Source organism: Pelodiscus sinensis, chromosome 29, assembly GCF_049634645.1.
Source record: "Pelodiscus sinensis isolate JC-2024 chromosome 29, ASM4963464v1, whole genome shotgun sequence".
Classification (NCBI taxonomy): Eukaryota; Metazoa; Chordata; order Testudines; family Trionychidae; genus Pelodiscus; species Pelodiscus sinensis.
Genome location: NC_134739.1, coordinates 14,621,452 through 14,641,464, shown reverse-complemented (window position 1 = coordinate 14,641,464; position 20,013 = coordinate 14,621,452). Strand labels below are relative to the sequence as shown.

At 49.4% G+C, this 20,013-nt stretch overlaps 1 protein-coding gene across 2 annotated transcripts in view; it reads left to right on the top strand.

The window, feature by feature from the left end:
• The first annotated feature begins 4,990 nt into the window (after positions 1-4,990).
• The window catches only part of ZNF652 (zinc finger protein 652), a 53,229-nt gene continuing 38,206 nt past the window's right edge, over positions 4,991-20,013 (top strand). For both annotated transcript variants that reach the window (XR_012898029.1, XM_075911380.1), the window contains exon 1: positions 4,991-5,224. The gene's annotated coding sequence lies outside the window, so the exon portion shown is untranslated. The remainder of the gene's footprint in view (positions 5,225-20,013) is intronic.

Below are 20,013 nucleotides of genomic sequence, written 5' to 3'. Positions count from 1 at the left end.
CAGGCCATATCACTCTAGTCTAGATGAACCTTTGTTTTCCACATATCTCATATGGGCTTTAGGACACCTAAGCGTAACAAGCCTTTGATGAAAAGAAGCTAGGGCAGCATGTGTGTTGTGCTACAGGTTCAAGCTCTCGCGCAGGCTTCAATGAAGGCAACAGACAAAAGTTTCACTGCTGTTTCTAAAAGAAACCCACATGCCGCTGAAGAGCAACGGATCCCAGGGTCACTTTTACTCAGCGCCAGAAGACAAGCCATGCGTGGGTTGGTGTTAGCCACAGTGCCTGAGTGCTCGCCAAGCATTGCCGCAGCTCACCCAGCTCAGATGACTTTAATTAAGTGAACTCTCACTGTAATTACCTAGATGAGGACAATGGAGCAACGGTTGGTTTAGACAGCCTGGGATCATTTACACTGCAGCTTTTGCTGCGCTGCAGTCAGTCAGCATGAGCCTCTTTCTCAGCATGGCAGGCTGCCGGATGTGTACGACAGACACCAATGCTAAGTAGTAACCAGGGCTAGGGACACAGAAATGCACGCACAAAGAGACAGCAATTGGACCTATTTTTTAATCGTGCTGCAGCAGAGACAGCTTGCACACGTGCCAACAGCGTGTCTGATTTTGGAGCCCCACAGATTGCCAGATTAGGTGCAGCAACAGAGGGACCCCCAGAAAAATGAAATCGGACATACCTGCAAACAGCACTGCATTTGTGACACCTGCACGTGCCACTGCACAATTGTGTGGCTTCAGTTTTCAGTGCCTGCCCGTTAACCAGGCTACAAGATTCTGTGGTGTCAGTGGTCCAGGTCTGATGATGGCAAGAGCTGCAGATTTTTGCATCTTTACGGTAGCAGCAGTGGTACCCTACAGTTGCTTTAGGTATCTTAAGAGTACAAGGAAGTCTCTCAGGCTACCGCTCAAGTGGGTCCACAGTCCTGGATCACCTAGACTTAAGGAACTAAACTCAGCAGCAGCTGTTTCTTGTGCCTCCACCACACTCTTCTCTGATCTACACTTTTCTTCAGGAACGTGCATGGGTACATCCATTTGAGATGGAGAGATGGATGCTGCAGTAGCTGCTAGGTCACCTGCACTCTGACTACCTGGAAGATCAGACATCTCCTCACCACTCACATCCTCACTGGGGCCAGAAGGTCACCATGAACATTTGTGTCTATGTATCCCAGGAGAGCTCCTTCCTGCTTAGATAGAAAAGCTTCCTTTGAATTTTCTTTTTCTAAATGCTGCCCCAGAGGGGCGTTTTCTTCTTTCACTCATGACTGCTGTTCTGTGCCAGCGATAGTGGCTCTCAACACTCAATTGAAGGGGACAAATAAACAGGCTGTAGCAAGGCCTGGGTGAGGGAAGATACCAGTGTCTTAAGGGCTTAACCGGCTCCTACTACTTCGGTTGACTGCAGGAGCGGTCCACGGCCGGCTGCAGCAGCTGGCGCCCTAGGCAGGGCAGCACAATCGGCGCCCCTGCCTGAACGGCCGTCCATGGCCATGACGTCGTCATCATCGGGCACCCGGGCCAGCAGCGCCTAGCTGCCCCGGTTGACTGCCTGTTCTCCTCAAGTGGGTTCACAGAAGCAGCAGAAAAAAAAAGAAAGCTCCCTGAGAAGCTGGTGTTAATCAGTCCAGGCTCATGGGGGTGCCAGAGAGGTACAAAAGAGGCTCCTCCTCCTCTCTCTCTCTCCCTGCAGCTCCTGATTTCTGTTATTCCCTCTTACCTTTTCTCCTGCCTGCCTGTTGTGTCCCTTGTGCCCTCCTTCCTCCAGCACGGCACTCCACCAGCTCTGTGCATCTAGAGCAGAGAGATACATCTGCACCAGCAGCACATGCAATTTTCGACACTCTGGGTCCTAGTGGCGCCCCACCCCCACAGTCTGGCACCTGAGGCGACCACCTCAGTTTGCCTCATGGTAAGGCCAGCCCTGCCCAAGCCCTGCACCTACCCCCACTTCCAAACCTTGGGCTTCACTGCAACCCCAAAAGTCCACACCTACCCCCCTTCCAAACCTGGACCCCACTGCAACCCCCAAACCCCGCACCCACCCCCTTCCAAACCTGGACCCCACTGCAACCCCCAAACCCCGCACCCACCCCCTTCCAAACCTGGACCCCACTGCAACCCCCAAACCCCGCATCCACCCCCCTTCCAAACCTGGACCCCACTGCAACCCCCAAACCCTGCACCCACCCCCCTTCCAAACCTGGACCCCACTGCAACCCCCAAACCCCGCATCCACCCCCCTTCCAAACCTGGACCCCACTGCAACCCCCAAACCCCGCACCCACCCCCCTTCCAAACCTGGACCCCACTGCAACCCCCAAACCCTGCACCCACCCCCTTCCAAACCTGGACCCCACTGCAACCCCCAAACCCCGCACCCACCCCCTTCCAAACCTGCACCCCACTGCAACCCCCAAACCCCGCACCCACCCCCCTTCCAAACCTGGACCCCACTGCAACCCCCAAACCCCGCATCCACCCCCCTTCCAAACCTGGACCCCACTGCAACCCCCAAACCCCGCACCCACCCCCTTCCAAACCTGGACCCCACTGCAACCCCCAAACCCCGCATCCACCCCCCTTCCAAACCTGGACCCCACTGCAACCCCCAAACCCCGCACCCACCCCCCTTCCAAACCTGGACCCCACTGCAACCCCCAAACCCTGCACCCACCCCCTTCCAAACCTGGACCCCACTGCAACCCCCAAACCCCGCATCCACCCCCCTTCCAAACCTGGACCCCACTGCAACCCCCAAACCCCGCACCCACCCCCCTTCCAAACCTGGACCCCACTGCAACCCCCAAACTCTGCACCCACCCCCCTTCCAAACCTGGACCCCACTGCAACCCCCAAACCCTGCACCCACCCCCCTTCCAAACCTGGACCCCACTGCAACCCCCAAACCCCGCACCCACCCCCTTCCAAACCTGGACCCCACTGCAACCCCCAAACCCCGCATCCACCCCCCTTCCAAACCTGGACCCCACTGCAACCCCCAAACCCCGCACCCACCCCCTTCCAAACCTGGACCCCACTGCAACCCCCAAACCCCGCATCCACCCCCCTTCCAAACCTGGACCCCACTGCAACCCCCAAACTCTGCACCCACCCCCCTTCCAAACCTGGACCCCACTGCAACCCCCAAACCCCGCACCCACCCCCCTTCCAAACCTGGACCCCACTGCAACCCCCAAACCCCGCACCCACCCCCCTTCCAAACCTGGACCCCACTGCAACCCCCAAACCCCGCACCCACCCCCCTTCCAAACCTGGACCCCACTGCAACCCCCAAACCCCGCACCCACCCCCCTTCCAAACCTGGACCCCACTGCAACCCCCAAACTCTGCACCCACCCCCCTTCCAAACCTGGACCCCACTGCAACCCCCAAACCCCGCACCCACCCCCCTTCCAAACCTGGACCCCACTGCAACCCCCAAACCCCGCACCCACCCCCTTCCAAACCTGGACCCCACTGCAACCCTCAAACCCTGCACCCACCCCCCTTCCAAACCTGGACCCCACTGCAACCCCCAAACCCCGCACCCACCCCCCTTCCAAACCTGGACCCCACTGCAACCCCCAAACTCCACACCCCCCCTTCCAAACCTGGACCCCACTGCAACCCCCAAACCCCGCACCCACCCCCCTTCCAAACCTGGACCCCACTGCAACCCCCAAACCCCGCACCCACCCCCCTTCCAAACCTGGACCCCACTGCAACCCCCAAACCCCGCACCCACCCCCCTTCCAAACCTGGACCCCACTGCAACCCCCAAACCCCGCACCCACCCCCCTTCCAAACCTGGACCCCACTGCAACCCCCAAACCCCGCATCCACCCCCCTTCCAAACCTGGACCCCACTGCAACCCTCAAACCCTGCACCCACCCCCCTTCCAAACCTGGACCCCACTGCAACCCCCAAACCCCGCACCCACCCCCTTTCCAAACCTGGACCCCACTGCAACCCCCAAACCCCGCACCCACCCCCCTTCCAAACCTGGACCCCACTGCAACCCCCAAACCCCGCACCCACCCCCCTTCCAAACCTGGACCCCACTGCAACCCCCAAACTCCACACCCCCCCTTCCAAACCTGGACCCCACTGCAACCCCCAAACCCCGCACCCCCCCCTTCCAAACCTGGACCCCACTGCAACCCCCAAACCCTGCACCCACCCCCCTTCCAAACCTGGACCCCACTGCAACCCCCAAACTCTGCACCCACCCCTTCCAAACCTGGACCCCACTGCAACCCCCAAACCCCGCACCCACCCCCCTTCCAAACCTGGACCCCACTGCAACCCCCAAACCCCGCATCCACCCCCCTTCCAAACCTGGGCCCCACTGCAACCCCCAAACCCCGCACCCACCCCCCTTCCAAACCTGGACCCCACTGCAACCCCCAAACCCCGCACCCACCCCCTTTCCAAACCTGGACCCCACTGCAACCCCCAAACCCCGCACCCACCCCCTTTCCAAACCTGGACCCCACTGCAACCCCCAAACCCCGCACCCACCCCCCTTCCAAACCTGGACCCCACTGCAACCCCCAAACCCCGCACCCACCCCCCTTCCAAACCTGGACCCCACTGCAACCCCCAAACCCCGCATCCACCCCCCTTCCAAACCTGGACCCCACTGCAACCCCCAAACTCCACACACCCCCAAACCTGGACCCCACTGCAACCCCCAAACTCCACACACCCCCAAACCTGGACCCCACTGCAACCCCCCTCCCCTCTGAGCCCTGTCCCCCGCCTGTCACGTGGGCGCCCAACCTCTCCGCGCCTCCCTGCTCCGCTCGCTGTCAGAGGTGAGCCGCCCTGCGGCGCATGCGCCGAGTCCATCCGCTCTCGCTCGCTCCCCCTCCCCTCCACCTCCGTAGCTGCGCGCGCGACCCAGGCTGAAAAGGCGGCGCGCGGCGCCCGCGTCCCCCCCCTCCCCGCGCGCGCTCCCTCCTCCCCTCTGCTCCCCCCTCCCCCTCCCCGCCGCTCGCGCTCGAGCCGCGAGACTGGCTGCGGCGGCCACGTAGCGCTGCGGCGGCGGCTGAGGGGAGCGGGAGCCGCGTCCGGCGGCGGGGCCTGGGCCTGAGGCGGCAGCGACGCCCGCGCCGCGGCGGCTCCGGGGGCTGAGCGGGAGGGGGGGCCCCCGGCGCCCGCCCCCTCTCCCCTCCGCCGCCCGGCATGGACTCGGTCTGGGTGAGTCGGGCCGCGCGGGCAGCGCTAGGCCCCGGGGCACGGGCAGGGTCGCGGCCGGCCGGGGGGAGGGGCGGCTGCCGCAGCTGGAGCGCACCAACTACCGCCCCGGGGGGGGGCTGCAGGGGGCGCACCAAGTACCGCCCGGGGGGGGGCTGCAGGGGGCGCACCAAGTACCGCCCGGGGGGGGGGGCTGCAGGGGGCGCACCAAGTACCGCCCGGGGGGGGGGCTGCAGGGGGCGCACCAAGTACCGCCCGGGGGGGGGGGGCTGCAGGGGGCGCACCAAGTACCGCCCGGGGGGGGGGGGCTGCAGGGGGCGCACCAAGTACCGCCCGGGGGGGGGGCTGCAGGGGGCGCACCAACTACCGCCCCGGGGGGGGGGCTGCAGGGGGCGCACCAACTACCGCCCCGGGGGGGGGGGCTGCAGGGGGCGCACCAACTACCGCCCCGGGGGGGGGGCTGCAGGGGGCGCACCAACTACCGCCCCGGGGGGGGGGCTGCAGGGGGCGCACCAACTACCGCCCCGGGGGGGGGGGCTGCAGGGGGCGCACCAACTACCGCCCCGGGGGGGGGGGCTGCAGGGGGCGCACCAACTACCGCCCCGGGGGGGGGGCTGCAGGGGGCGCACCAACTACCGCCCCGGGGGGGGGGCTGCAGGGGGCGCACCAACTACCGCCCCGGGGGGGGGGGGGCTGCAGGGGGCGCACCAACTACCGTCTCGGGGGGGGGCTGCAGGGGGCGCACCAACTACCGCCCCGGGGGGGGGGCTGCAGGGAGCGCACCAAGTACCGCCCGGGGGGGGGGGGGCTGCAGGGAGCGCACCAACTACCGCCCCGGGGGGGGGGCTGCAGGGAGCGCACCAAGTACCGCCCGGGGGGGGGGGGCTGCAGGGAGCGCACCAACTACCGCCCCGGGGGGGGGGCTGCAGGGGGCGCACCAACTACCGCCCCGGGGGGGGGGCTGCAGGGAGCGCACCAACTACGGCCCCGGGGGGGGGGCTGCAGGGGGCGCACCAAGTACCGCCCGGGGGGGGGGGGCTGCAGGGGGCGCACCAACTACCGCCCCGGGGGGGGGGGGCTGCAGGGGGCGCACCAACTACCGCCCCGGGGGGGGGGGCTGCAGGGGGCGCACCAACTACCGCCCCGGGGGGGGGGGCTGCAGGGGGCGCACCAACTACCGCCTCGGGGGGGGGGGGGCTGCAGGGGGTGCACCAACTAGTGCTGGGGGGGGCTGCAGGGGGCACACCAACTACTGTCCCTGGAGGGTTGCACGGGAGGGCGGGGGCACTGGCTGCTTGTAGCCTGGGCAGGTTGGGGCTGGGTTGTACAAAACCTCTTGCTGCCTCTGTGTGGGGGGGTTCATTTCCATACATCCCCCCCAGCCGCTCGCTGTACCCGGGTCTCTCGCTTTCCTCCTTCCCTGGCGTGGGGCAGGTCAGATGCAGCCTCTCCCCCTGTCACCTGTGGGCCCGCTGTGTGCACCCGCCCCAGTGGCGCCTCCATCCCCTGAGCTGCTGCTGGGCCCGGAGTTGTTAGGTAGGGAGATGACGCTTCCGTCCCTTGGGGATTCCTGCTCGAGGGCTGTCAAGGGGGCATGGGCAATGTTTTCTCCTGTCTTTAGGCCCCTCCGTAAGGCACGTCGACTTGCTGCCCCCAGAACAGTGCGGTCTGCATGGTTCAGCTTGTCTGGAGCTGTCTTGGTTGAGTGCAGCCCACAGAGCAGTGAATATCTTTGTACCTGCATTACAAGAATGAAATGGTTAAGCCCAGCTGTGATATGTGCACATGTTTTTGGATCAGTCTGAGGTTTTGGCTCAGGATGTAGAAGTGTTCTAAGGAAGAGTGTAGGGGAGGTAGCCTATGCACTGAGGGTTTGAGGAATGAGCATTTTTTTCCCAGAGAATGACCTGAGTCTTATTGTTCTGGGAATGGCAACCAGCACATGCTTTGTTGATAGTGGTGTATGTGCCCTGAATCAGAAGAATGATGCTGGTGTGCACTGAACAGAGGAGATGTGCAAGCATTGATTTGTGAAAGATGGTCTGATGCACCTTGATTTGTCATGGCATTGACTGGCCGCCTTGTTTATTCACGTGGTCTTAATGGGGAGGTTAGACTTTTGTGTGCACTGGATTGAGCTGTGTAACCCTGATGTGCATACACTGAATTATATTGGTGTGGATTCTGGGTGCATAGAGTATATTATTGGAAAAAAGATCAAACGGGTGAGACTGATTGATTGATTTTAAAAAGCATTGTAATCTCTAATGACATTTTACAGATCGTTTCTGGTTTTAAAAAAAATTCATTTTCACTTAAATTACTAACATGGTTTCAGTATGTTTCTTGTTTCTCAAGTTTTTTCCCCGCCCTTTTCACCTGCTTGAGATGCTGTGTTTGAGAATCCAATCCCAGCCAGGGATAATTTGTGTTCACATCTTGATATTGACAGCATAAAGAAGCAGTGGTTCAGATGTTGAATAGAAAGCTTCTCAGGAGAGACCATAAAATGTAAAATCATTAGGTAGTTTATTTTGACTTTGTAATTATGCAGTTGTGCAATGCCTAGAGAGGGGGTGTTAAACATTTATTATTGTAACGTGAGTGGTATTTTCTTTTTTTTCTTTTCTTTTTTTGCACAGTTGTAGCTAGTGATTTGAGTTTCTCTGGCTACCAACTTTAGAACTGACCTACAAGAAACTAGGTCTGATGTATTTGTAAAGTCAGTTAAAAAGAAAATAAAGCTATAGCATGAAATAGCTTGTAATTGTTTAGTTTTCTAAAGATGATTGTTACATACACTAGCAGAAGCTATTTCACTTGCATTTTTAAGCTAGTACTGTATCGCTGAGTTATTTTAAATGATCTGATGGGTTAAGTGGTATTGCTTTTTTGTTTTTCACTCGTGGAAAAGAGGTTCAACTTTTCCTGTGAGAGTATATCTTTCATGAGGAGGTTTCTAATTTAGTAATAAGTTAGCTAGATTTTAAAGATATCAATTTGGACATGTAGGCTGTTGGGAGAATCTGCTTTTGTTGCCTGAGTGTTAGGGTTAGGGAATGTGAGAATTCATATGTCAGTTCGAGTTGAGTAATCTACTGTATCTTTGAGAGAGTTTGCCTGTCTGTTTGATATAGAACTCCTCCTAAACGAAAGAGCTAGCACCACCAAATTTGGTATACAGCTTCCTAAAACTTAGAGCAACATAAGAGTTTGGTTTGCCCAAAAAACTGTGTGCTTGGTATGGGATTGGTTTTATGAGAAGCAAATGGAAAAGAGACAGAATCACCAAAGCTAATACAGTCTTCAGCATTGGTATAACTGAGTGAATGTTGAAAGAGACTGAACCAAGATGAGACAGAAAAATAGGATGAATCTGGAATAGGATAGCTTCTCAATAAACATTATAGAAGAGATAAAATGGAGAAATTTGGAGTATTGCTTTGTTTTGGCACAGCTAAATCAATGCTTAACATTTTCTTCTAGTTTTCAAACCGTATTGGAAACCAAATGGACTATATGTTATAACAAAAAAGGCCTAGTGAATAAGAGTTTATAGGCATGAAGAGACAACATACAGTTGATGGAATTTCCAAATTATGGACCCGAGCAATGCTGGGTAAATCTACTAGTTCCATATAAAAATGAAAACTTTGTGGTTGTATACATATAGGAAATGTCTTCCACATTTAGAACTAGGGGGCTACGTCTACACTGGCCCCTTTTCCGAAAGGGGCATGTTAATTTTACAGGTCGTAATAGGGAAATCCGCGGGGGATTTAAATACCCCCCGCGGCATTTAAATAAAAATGTCCGCCGCTTTTTTCCGGCTTTTAGAAAAGCCGGAAAAGAGCGTCTACACTGGGCCCCGATCCTCCGGGAAAAAAAGCCCTTTTCCGGAGGATCTTATCTTATCTAAGATCCTCTGGAAAAGGGCTTTTTTTCCCGGAGGATCGGGGCCAGTGTAGACGCTCTTTTCCGGCTTTTCTAAAAGCCAGAAAAAAGCGGCGGTCATTTTTATTTAAATGCCGCGGGGGGTATTTAAATCCCCCGCGGATTTCCCTATTACGACCTGTAAAATTAACATGCCCCTTTCGGAAAAGGGGCCAGTGTAGACGAGCCCGGGGAGTTTATGTAGTTAGCCTAAGAGTTTGTGGGAAAAAATCCTTTAAACTCATACAGCTAGCCTTGGCTAGACCTCAGTAAATAAGAAAGCATCTTTCATCCTTAGCATAGAATCATAGAATACTAGAACTAGAAGGGAATTCAAGAGGCCATCAAATCCTGTCTTGGCAGCAGGACCAAACACCATCTAGATCATCCCTAACAGATGCCTATCTAACCTGTTCTTAAATATCTCCAGTGATGGAGATTCCACAACCTGCCTAGGCAATTTAACCACCCTGACAGGAAGTTTTTCCTAATGTCCAACCTAAACTTCCTTTGCTGCAATTTAAGCCCCATTGCTTCTTGTCCTAGCCTCAGAGGCCAAGGAGAATAATTTTTCTCCCTCCTCCTTGTAACACTCTTTTAGGTACTTGTATATGAATTTGTTGTATATGAATGGTTTAATTAAAGAATAGCGTGCAGGCAGCATATTTCTAAGACAGGAATAAAAGTGTTTTAGGTGATTCCAAAACTGCAAGGATAAATATTTATATTTAGACATATTCTTTTTCTACTAGGCATATAAAATCCAATTTAATTGGTTAACTGGTTAATTCGTTAACCAGTTAAACAATATGTTTAAAGGGGAGGGGCAGGGCTTACATCGACCAAGCTGGAGCACCCCCTGGGTGCCTGGGCCCCACCATGGGAAAAAAACCTGCTTCAGACTGACCCCAGAGCAGCTCCTGTCTGTGGCTGGCCCCCTGCAGAGCTGAAGCAGCCTCCAGCAGGCACAGAGCTACTCCATCCCCCACCGGTTAACCATTAAACATTCACACCCCTACTTTATACATATTAGTGCCATAATATGCCTGTACAAACAGCAAGTCTGTTCCGGTTATGTTACATTTCTTTTGTAGGGGCAAAAAAATGGCAACCTGTTGAGAAGCTAATCTTGTCTGCAAATCTGTTTCTTTGGGTTAATATTACAGAAATATTTCCAACCACATAAATTTCTACAACACAGAGCAGCTGATCATGTAATGTGTTCTGCTATGAGAACTGCTGGCCTCCCGTGAGATATAATACTTGACTTTTTATTGGAAGATAAACTGGATAAAATCATAATTTTAAAAGTAAACATTTAAAATTTGTAACCAATTTTTTATTTGTAAAACATTTACACATTTAAAAAAAATTAATTTGTGTTGTTAGTTGTTTTTATATTCTTCCCATTTTATCTTAAATTGCTAAACTGGGTTTATTAAACTAAATTATTGTATGTTTCTTTAATTTACTAATCATTAGTGGCATTTCAGATTTTACATGGCATTTTGTCTTTCAAGAAGCTTTGCATTTAAAATGTTCACCTATACTTGAAAAAGAGCAGTCCAGGGCATTATTAAGATCTTTGCTGTAGAAATACAAAGTCAAATAATTGATACTTAATTGCAACCCATCTCCAGATAAATTGAATTTTTATAAATCAGGAATGCTAATATATTTCAACCAAGCTAATACTTATCCATCAGGGTTTGAAGTCAATGGGATTTATACTCCTGAATCACATAGATGCTTTAGAATATCCTACCCTTAAGTGCCTTAAATATGTATTTAGGACCCTAATTTTAGGCTTCTTCCTTTGTGTGTATATTAACTTTTGTATTGTAAGTATCAATTATTTTTATTAACACTGTGGTTTTGTTTTGAAGTGACAAACTTTAGGCCTCTAAATTTTTAATGAAAGTATACTTTTTTCTCAGATGCTGCAAATACTTGTGCACATGCTGAACTTTGAGTTCATGTGAATAAAGTTATCTCCTTAAGCATTTGCAGAATTAAGTTCTGCATTTTGTGAAACTCAAATAGTTACCCCAACTGTAATAGCAGTGTTAAAATTTGTTATTTTTGGGAAATGTTTAAATGCTCACATATTCAGCAGGTACATGTTTACATGTGGGTTGGGGGAGACAGTTCCATGTGAACAAGCTGGCTTCTCATCATGCATACCAGCTCCTGCCTGCCACCTCCCTCCTCTTCCCTGCTTACATGGAACTGTGAAGGTTAACTGAGCCATTGAAACATGTACACTGATGCATCCCCTAAACAGCAATGACATTTTTTTAAAATGAAAACCTTGGTAATTTAGTTTATAATGCATTTTAATCTTTTAAACATGCATTAATAGAAATTATCAAATTCTTTTAAGACATTTGGACAGTGTGAAACTCTTGGGGTACTGCTGCCATGCCAGCAGTTCGAACTCATTCGTACAACCATCTTGCATAGTTTCCTTGACGCTTTCAGACACACTTCCTTGAGGAGATTTTGAACCAATAGTTTTCTCTTGGGAGACATACTCAGATTTTAGCCATCCTAAGCTTTGCAAACTTCTGCAACCAGAGCTACATCCAGTGTTTCTGGAGCTCTTGCTTGCAGTTTTACTCCTAAATTTGGAAAATTTAGTATTTTAGGAGAAAGTGCTGTTAAAAATGGAATATAGGAAAAAGTTCTGTCGAGCCATGCAAATCTGCAGAAATCCACTTTATATCAATGGCCATCTGCAAACATGTATGTGGATACCCGTGGATCATTTTTGCAGATGCAGTTACCAATTTTGTATTTGTATGGAGCTCTAGAGTTCTGTAATGGGCTTGCTTTTTGTTACAACAAATGGTTTAATACTAGATAAACTTGCAGTTATGAAGCTTCAAAAATGTTTTCTTAGTATAGTTGCAAAAACATCTAAATCCACCCTTGAGTTCTTATCTGTGCTTAATGTTTAAGAGACTGCCAAAAAGAGTACTTTTAAAAATATGCTATTAGCCTTCAGAGTTGAGGATAGCTACTACAGCCAGTTCCCAGCTTAAAAACGCATTGATGTACAACCAGCCGCACTTACGACCAGCCTCCCATTAAGCGCAGGCCCTTCTTACGAACGGCAATTGGTGCTTACGAACAGCGCGGTATCATTGAAATGAATGGGGTCCGACTTACGAACACATTGAGTTACGACCAAGTGCTTGGAATGTAACTCTTTCGTAAGTTGAGGACCGGCTGTATTCTTTCTTTGGCAAGGAGATTTGAGTTCTTGTGAAACAATATTAAGCTCCTCACTGTACCCTGAAATGAAACTATCAGGCAGTTTCATTCTTTTCCAAGCATTGAAAACTTTTTAGTTTGTTAGGCCAGGGCTATGCTAGATCTGGAAGGTCGGCTTAGGTACACAACTCCAGCTTTGGAGAATACATAGCTGGAGTCAGCTTACTTAGGCCGAGTTTGGTACTGTCCCCACTGCAGGAGGCCGACTGAAGCAAACCCTAATGTTGACTATAGGTGCTGGCCAGAACTGCTCTCAGTGTTCAGTTTATGAGTCTATCCTAGACCCTCTAAATCAAACACAGAAACATCAGTCTCTGGTGCTGTGAATAATGTGCCCTTTACTTTTGAAGGAATATCTGAGGTAACCAACCTAGAGACACATCATGGAGACAGGTAATCAAGTAGGATAAAAGAATACAGATTTGCTTAACTTTTTTCAGGCTGTGGGCTTTATAGTTGAAAATGTATGGGCTGGCATTCTATGATCTGCATACTTTTATTTGTTTGAATGTTTAAATGTCTAAATCAATGCTGTCTGAGGTAAAATCACAGACGAGGTCTAGTGAGAATTTTAGTGGTTAATGACGGCAGCAAATTAAAATCAGCAGAGAGATTGGACATTTACTGGATGTTAATCTGCTTGCTAAAAGATGACAGTACTGATGGCTTCACTGTAGTTCTGTTGGATATCTATAGGACACTCTTAGGATTTCAGCTAAAGCTCATTTTAAAAAAATCAAGCAAGATATTCTTTCTTTTTAAATGGTAACTCTAATAATTCTCCTTCCTACACACACTTCGTTTTTCTGGGTTTTTGTTTTGTTTATTCCTTGCAAATTAGCTCATTTCATAAAATACAACATGGAATTTGTATCCCTGACCCAGCTAATTGTTCTTGATTTTCAGTCTTAGTGGATCAAGGGATGCAGCTATAGTTAACAGTACAACTGATCCTAAGTAAATAAGGGTTGGTTAGTATCATCACCTCTTCTGATTCCCTATTTTTTTTCATTGTGATCAGATCTGTGAATATATCTGGATTTCCTAGAGATTTACTCGGAGAAAAGAATGGCAAATAGATAGTACAGCTGGTTGCAATAGTCACAATGGGATGGCATCTGCTACCAGTAATGCACCTGGATTTTCAGTAATGTAGCATTGTACTTGGATACAGGTTGCTGTTAATATTTCTTCTTTCTAGAGACATGCATCAAAATGGGATTGGCTTTTAATCTTTTTTAATGCATATGATTTTTAGTTAACTTACACTTTGAAAAGACAAGCTCGTGTTCAAAAATAACTTTTCTGGAGTTTTAGACAGGGACCAAATTACATAGCAATCAATCTTCCTCATCCATGTCATATAATGGCAAAAATGGCTACTGTGAGTTTCAACTTTTCCAGACTACTGTACCCATTTCAGGGGTCTAGTTTATCTTGCATATCCCAGGTTTCACCTTTCTTGAAAACTGCTTGCTTACTTTCTCATTTTTACCATATAAGTATAAAATAAAGGGACTGGAATATAAATAGTGTACTTAAATGTCACTGTAAAGAGCAGTGTAAACAAGTCATTTTGTGTATGAAATTTTAGTTTTTATTGACTTATAAAATTAGGCAAATATCTAAATGATATGGTGTACCCCTGGAAGACATGTGCATACCCCTGGTTGAGAACCAATGCTCCAGTTGTGCAGATCTTCAGTGTAGCCAAGAATTAAATCTAATAGTCAAGTTTTAAAAAAACACCTTTGCTATCCTGCTATGTCCTTGTGTTTGTAAGCCAAGGTTCCTGCAGTATAAAGGTATAAAACAATTTGTGTCCTGTTAATTGTAACTTCTTAGCTTTCTGTTTTCTTATAATGAGACTCACTATGTCTGCCTTGGTTTTGTTGTACCTTTTTAACCTTTCTGGATGCACTCTATTTTTGTTTTTGGTTTTGTATGGGGTTTTTTTTTGTTCTAATAATCCATGGCTTATCTTTTAATTCATTGTTGTCAGTGTCTGAAACCTTTCTGTTTTCCCATTTTGCATGCTCTTTATGTTTTCTTTCTCTACTTTTTGTTCTTTACTACCTTCTCTATTTCTCCTACTTCTCCCCTAAATCAATCTTTTTCTCTTCTTTACTTTTCTAACTTTGAAGACAGTTTCCTGATTTTGTGTGTCTTCCGTGAATCTACCCAATTTATGGGTCATGAGATAAGCAAATGGACGTCAGAGAGATATTTTATCTAGCCACTCTCACATCTGTCCAGCTACTCATCAGACATGTAAAACCCACAGAACTTGATGAAGTTAAAGGTCCTAATGTTAAAGGTCTTAATGTATCTCAGACATCTCTCCTCATCCACCAACCTCTGGCTATTGGGAAAAGGCAGAATTGCTACTAGTTCCTAGCTCTTGCTCAATAGTTCCATGTTTTTTGGTTCTTGTTGGCAGTTTATTAATTAGATGTTCTCTTTTTTTTTTCTGTTCCCATATTAAAAATCCCAGACTATTGCAAGGCTGATGTTGCTGAAATATCCATTGTCAACCCTCTGATTTGTGTCCTTGTCACCATTGAATCTCTTCAGCCTACCTCTACAGCTGTTCATAGTTTTCTCAGGACATGAAGTTGATCTAAATCTTGATTCTTCCATTCAGTTTTCACTCTGGGCTTGGCAAAGTTGTAAATAGTAGCCAAGGCACTGAAGGTGCATGTGTTGATTCCAGAGGAGAACATGCATTAAAAGTGTACATTTGATTGGAAGATAGTTTTTAAAAAAATATATTACTTGAAAATGAAAGCATAGGTTATTCAAAAGCTGGTGGCATTTTTCTGAGAGATTCCTATTTGCTACAGACATATATTTTCCAAGCTGTGGAAAAAAGTGTGTTTCTTCGCTTCAGATCTGACGAAGCATCATAGTATTTGTTATGCCTCTACTTCTCTCTCCTTGCTATCTCGTTGGAAATTATAGGGTCTGGTTACATCCACCAAAGCAAATAGATCATTTTAGGGGCAGGGATATGAATAGGTAACTGGTTAATTGAGTGATGTTTACTGAGTACTGGTTAACCGATGCCCGGGAGCAGCAGAGGGCTGTGTCAGTGTGGGTTGGAAGCTGGCGACAGCCTCATAGCCCCAGCCCTGGGACCAGGAGCCCCACGGGCTGGAGCAGTCTCCGACCCAGGATCCTGCTTGGTTGTTTATCTGATTACTTCATTATATGAGCTTCTGGAACCAGTAACAGGAATACTGTTTGCCTACATAAAGCACTTCAGTCCAGTTATCTGAAGGCACTTTTCAAATGCAAGTTTCCTTACCCCAAGTTAGATTTGCAATACTACGAATACTATAGTGATAAAAAACCTTAGATGTGTACTAACCTATGTTACACATAGGGGAGTCAAGTTGCCCAGCATCACAGCATGAGTTAGTGAAAGTCTGTGGGATACCCGGAAGAAGTACAAGGAGGAAGGAGCAACAGAGGAGGACCCCTGATTTGTATGGAGAAGGTAGGGCAATCCGCTAGTTATCTAACGTGTCTATACATGAATGCAAGAAGCCTAGGAGACAAACAGGAAGAATTAGAAGCCCTGGCACAGTCAAAGAACTACAATTTGATTGGAATAACAGTGACTTTGGTGGGATGACTCACATGACTGGAGCACTGTCATGAAAGGGTAAAAACTGTTCAGGAAGGACAGGCTGGGGAGAAAAGGAGGAGGAGTTGCACTGTATGTAAGAGAGCAGTATGATTGCTCAGAATTCCAGTATATAGAAAAGCCTGCTGAGAGTCTTTGGGTTAAGCTTAGACTGAGACAGGAACAACAGGGGTGATGTTGTGGTTGGTGTCTGCTGTAGATCTCCGGATCAGGTGGATGAGGTAGATGAGGCTTTCTTCAGACAACTAAGAGAAGCTTCCACATCACAGACCCTGGTTCTCATGGGGGACTTTACTCATCCTGACATCTGCTGGGAGACCAAAACAGCAGAACACAGACAATCCAGGAAGATTTTGGAGAATGCTGGGGATAACTTCCTGGTACATGTGCTGAGGGAACCAACCAGAGGCCATGTGCAGTTTGACCAGTTGCTCACAAACAGGGAGGAATTAGTAGGGAAAGTAGCTATGGGTGGCAACCTGGGAAGCAGTGATCATCAGATGGTTGATTTCAGGATCCTGACCAAAGGAAGAAAGAGAAGCAAAATACGCACACTGGACTTCAGAAAAGCAGACTTTGGATCCCTCAGAGAACTGATGGACAGGATCCCTTGGGATGCTTACATGACGGGGGAAAGGAGTCCAAGAGAACTGGCAGTATTTTAGAGACGCCTTATTGAAGGCACAGGAACAAACTATCCCTATGCACATTAAGAAAAGCAAATGTGGTAGGCAACCAGCTTGGCTTAGCAGTGAAATCCTTGGTGAGCTTAAACACAAAAAGGATGCTTACAAGAAGTGGAAACTTGGACAGATGACTAGGGAGGAGTATAAATATATTACTTGAGAATGCAGGGGAGGAATCAGGAAGGTGAAAGTGCAGTTGGAATTGCAACTTGCAAGGCATGTGAAGGGTAACAAGAAAGGTTTCTACTAGCATGTTAGCAATAAGAGGATGATCAGGGAGGGTATGGAACCCTTACTGGATGAGGGAGGTAACCTAGTTACAGATGATGTGGGAAAAGCTGAAGTACTCAGTTCTTTTTATGCCTCTGTCTTCACAGACAATGTCAGCTCCCGGACTACTGCACTAGGCAACAGAGTATGAGAAGGAGGTGGGCAGCCCTCAGTGGAGAAAGAACAGGTTAAGAACTATTTAGAAAAGCTAGACATACACAAATCCATGGGTCCGGATTTACTGCATCCTAGGGTTCTGCGGGAGTTGGCTAATGTCATTGCAGAGCCTTTGGCCATTATCTTTGAAAATTCGTGGAGAGCGGGAGAAGTCCTAGATGACTGGGAAAAGGTAAATGTAGTGCCCATCTTTAAAAAAGAGAAGACGGGCAATCTAGGGAACTATAGACCAGTCAGCCTCACCTCAGTCCCTGGAAAAATCATGGAGGGATCCTCAAAGAATCCATTTTGAAGCACTTGGAAGAGGAGAAAGTGATCAGGAATAGTCAACAAGGATTCACCAAGGGCAAGTCATGCTTGACCAACCAGATTAGCTTCTATGGTGAGGTAACTGGCTCTGTGGACATTGGGAAGTCAGTGGATGTGATGTACCTTGACTTTAGCAAAGCTTTTGATAGGGTCTCTCACAATATTCTTGCCAGCAAGTTAAGGAAGTATGGATTGGATAAATGGATTGTAAGGTGGCTGGAAAGCTGGCTAGATTGTTGGGCTCAATGGGTAGTGATCAATGGCTCGATGTCAGGCTGTAGGTCGGTTTCAAGCGGAGTGCCCCAAGGATCGATTCTAGGGATGTTTTTGTTCAACACCTTTATTAATGACCTGGATGGAGGGGATGGATTGCACCCTCATCAAGTTTACACATGACACTAAGCTAGGTGAAGAGGCAGATGTGCTGGAGGACAGGGATGGGGTCCAGAGTGACCTAGACAAATTGGAGGATTGGGCCAAAAAAAACTGGGTGAGGTTCAACAAGGACAAGTGCATAGTCTTGCATTTGGGACAGAAGAATCCCAAGCACTCTTACAGGCTGGGGACCAACTGACTAAGCAGCAGTTCAGCAGAAAAGGACCTGGGGATTACAGTAGATGAGAAGCTGGATATGAGTCAACAGTGTGCCCTTGTAGCCAAGAAGGCTAATGGCATATTGGGGTACATTAGGAGGAGCATTGCCAGGGGATCTAGAGAAGTGATTATTCCCCTTTATTCGGCATTGGTGAGGCCACTTCTGGATTATTGTGCCCCCTTCTCCTCCCCACCCCCACACCAGAAAGGATGTGGATGCATTGGAGAGGGTCTAGCGGAGGGCAACCAAAATGATTAGGGGTCTGGAGCACATGATCTATGAGGAGAGGCTGAGGTATTTGGTCTTGTTTAGTCTGCAGAAGAGAAGAGTAAGGGGGGATTTGAGAGCAGCCTTCAACTTCCTGAAGGGAGGTTCCAGAGAAAATGGAGTAAGGCTGTTCTCAGTGGTTTCAGATGGCAGAACAAGGAGCAAAGGTCTCAAGTTGCATTGAGGGGGTGGTCTAGGTTGGATATTAGGAAAAACTATTTCCTGAGGAGGGTGAGGAAGTACTGGAATGGATTACCTAGGGCGGTGGTGGACTCTCCATCCCTACAGGTTTTTTAAGTCCCGGCTTGACAAAGCCCTGACTGGGTTGATTTAGTTGGATTGGTCCTGCTTTGGGCAGGGGGCTGGACTTGATGACTTCCTGAGGTCTCTTCTAGCCCTAGGATTCTGTGATTCTCTGATTCTCTGACTGGGAATAGAATTCATGAGCTATGCTTTAAATCTCTACCACTGAGAAGATATAACAGCGTCTCTTGTATCAGTCCAGCAAAAAAAGGTTGATATGAACTATTTTAATGGTAATGTGCCTGCACTGGCCATTCTGGCTAATGTAGACCTGTTCAGGATGTCTGCACATAGCTCTCCTCTAATGGTTGCAGTACTAATGCATTATGAGGGGAGCTCTGTGGAAAGAAGAAAGTCTTAAGTTTGCAGGCATTTCTCCTTGTAAAACACATCTTGGTATGCATAACATTACAGAAGTTTGTAGGTCAAAACAAAGTACAGTAATTAGGAATATAGGAGATACTGCACAAAGTGGTTTTGAAAGTTTACAGGAGCATAGTGAAACTATGCGAGCAGACCCAGTTACAATGAGACAACTTCAGCATTGGCACTTGTAGAACTTATAAATTCTTACCATTTAACATGTTTTCCACCATTTTTATCATGGTTGCAGCTGAACAGGTGGTAGAGCTACTGTAGAGGCACAGCCATTTATATTTTAACCACCATGTTGCCCTAGACATGCTCTGAATACGGTTTAGGGATGTAGTGATTTGAAATGCTTAGAAGAAGGTCTGAACTAAAACTCCATTACTCCAAACTGGTATACTCTATATTAGTGGTGTATCTGTAGCCTAATTATCTAGGTGTGATACAGGCAGTCCCCGAGTTACACGGATCCGACTTAAGTCGGATCCGTACTTACGAACGGGGCTTTTCTTGCCCCGGAGGACGCGGGCCGCAGGACCACCCAGACGCACCGCGGTCCTGCCGCCCGTGTCCTCCGGGACGAGAAAAGCGTCTCCGCGTTTCCCTGGTCTGCTGGGTGGGGAGCCAGCAGACCAGGGAGACGTGGAGCAAAGCCACGGAGGATGCGGGCAGCGGGACTGCAGCACGTCTGGGCAGTCCCGCCGCCCGCGTCTCCCTGGCCTGCTGGGGGGGGAGGCGCAGCTAGTGCGCCCCCCCCCCCCCAGCAGACCAGGCTTTTCTCGCGGACGCTGTGGTAGAGCAGCTGGGGCGCTGCTGGGTTGGTCCAGTAGCACTGAGGAGCGGCACTACTGGACCAACCCAGCAGCACCCCAGCTGCTCTGCCCCAGGCGTCCCCAAGTCAGCCGCTGCTGAAACTGACCAGTGGCTGACTACAAGAAGCCGGAGGCAGAGTTGCTCT